Raw genomic sequence first — 2,488 nt, 5'->3', positions numbered from 1 at the left:
ACAGCTACAGCAATGCACATCTGGACACTACTAGAGCGTGTAGGCGAGACACCTACTGCATGTCGATCACCCACAAATTCAGTCACGGGGGAGAGTCACGTGAGAAAAACCTGTTTTTTTTGACGCTCGGGGTCGCGGACGACCCACCGTACCTATCCAGGGTTAATACATAAGTTTAATTTGTATGTGGTATTAAAATAATTCTTGAAATGTTCAATTTAGAACCCATTCAAATAAGAACTTAATACGTAACATTTCGGTTACATTTAGCCTCGCTATTTGGTAACCTCTGGAAGTTGCCAGATACTTATTTGTGGATTATCTGTATGAAGTTGACACCCTTTCCAACTTTGGTTACAGGCACTGTCATCCTAAACCATTAGTCACTAAAGTTCTCAGTTTGACAGATGTTTGTTGGCCGCATGCTGTACGGTATCAAAAATTAGGTATAACAATGAGGGGCACTTGAGGTCAGGGACACGAGACATTGATACATTTAGGGATTGCTCTCTAGGCTTGGAGGATCTTTATAAAGTCGCAAAATAGGTACTGGTAGTGGTCTTCATTAGGTAGTGCAGGTTCTCGGCCACTCTATGATTCAACTAGGGTATTTTGTTAGCTCATAGGGAGGGCCAGAACAGAGCCTAGAAAAATGAAGACCCTGAAGTTTGCTCAATTAAGGGAGGAATTGGAAGCCAGAGGCCTCCCAAAAGGGGGGAACAAGCCTGAATTGTGTCAGTGTCAAAGTGAAGCCCTAGAGAAGGAAGGCGTAGAGGTACAGGAGTTCTTGTGGGGACTTGAGGTTAGCTAGGATAGGGAAGTTAATCAGGGCCACAAGGTAGGCGAGTACACTGAGGAGCCCATGGAAGAGGGAGGACATTTAAATTTGGGGGATAGCGCATCAGTCATTGGTAGGCAATCGGCTGCTTCAGGGAGATCTCAATGGTCGTGTGCAAGTTCTACGGTTGTTAAATAATTTATTTTTCAACACAATCAATTATACAAAATATTAATTTTAGTAATTTTGATCCTTTCTTCACGGTTGTTGAACACTTACTTTTAACACAATCAGGTTTACAAAATATCGGTTACAGCAATTTTGGTCCTTTCTTCACGGTTGTTAAACATTTTTTTTTAACATACTCAAGTTTACTAAGTATCAGTTTCAGTAAATGTGGCCACACATTATTTCCGGATGTCTAGCATTCATACGGGCTTAAAGAATTTTAATTTTTATGAGATAGCTGGACGTATGAATCTTCTTTGAAATTTTAAGATTCAGGTGTCGTCTTAGAGAGTAATATTATATGAACATGATGGGTCAGATAATCTGGTGATTAACAATATAAATATTGATATCAAAGTGTAACATGCTTAAAGAGAGAGGGGTTGAAATTTTATTCATTTTGTTTGCAAACATGCATAGATAAGGTTTAGGATTGCAAACCTGCATTTCAGTTTCAACCGAATAATACACTGATTAAGATAATAAATTTGTTAGTAGCACACTCATTCATATGTTAATTAATTCAATGCTTACCATGCGGGTTTTTTATTTCTAAGTTTTGTTTAAAATCTTGTAAGATTTTGGAAAACTTCACTCTAGTTGATCAAACCATAAATATTGTTCCTGCCAGTGAAGTAAAAGAATGATACGAAGGGGACGTGAAATTTTGTTTTGTGATTTAAAGAAAAAAAAAACTATCAAGGTATGTCAGGGCTGAATACTATTGTATTTGACGCTACCTTCAATGCATATCATACATAAAGCATACCAGTGAAGGGCTTGGTTAAAAGTCAGGAAAAGCTTCTAGGCAGGGTAATTGAGAACTAAAACATACAGATCAGCACACAGAGCTAATATTATAAAGTAATATAAGCTCAAAATATGATTTACAGAGTCATATAGTGAATGAAGGAAATATAATAAAAACACTCCCTTCGCGTTACGTCCAAATTAACTTGAGTTCATTAGCGTTGTGCGATTATCAAAGGACTAAATCTTTCGCTATTTCCTGCGAAATTAGTAAAAGAAAAAAAAAATGGATGGTCTGAAAAGTTACGATAGAATTACTGTGTTCCCTGTTGTGTCTATTGTGTGGGATCTTTTCATAGTGTTAACGACTTTCAGCTTCGATTTATTGGATAAAACTCAACCGATAGAAATATTTGTTCATATTTCAGCTGACGGATTTGGAGGATATAACTGTCACTGTTTTGATTTTCTATGATTGTTGGTCCGGAAAGAGAAAAATAAAGTGCATTTTTTTATTTGTTATAAGCGTTTAGGTTCGAACCTATAATTAGGGCATATTAGCACATATCAACATGGTGGCAGAGATTAAGATGAAATATTGGAAAAACTAGGTTCTTAGATTACAGTTAATAATGTATAATTAACAATTGATTTCTATAATTAACTGCTTTAACGTTAACTCTCTCCAGCAAAACGTGTGGAAAAGTACGAAAACTTTTTTTAGTTATCTAT

Source organism: Palaemon carinicauda, chromosome 10 (genome assembly GCF_036898095.1).
Source record: "Palaemon carinicauda isolate YSFRI2023 chromosome 10, ASM3689809v2, whole genome shotgun sequence".
In the NCBI taxonomy this organism is placed as follows: domain Eukaryota; kingdom Metazoa; phylum Arthropoda; class Malacostraca; order Decapoda; family Palaemonidae; genus Palaemon; species Palaemon carinicauda.
This window is presented reverse-complemented; position numbering follows the sequence as displayed.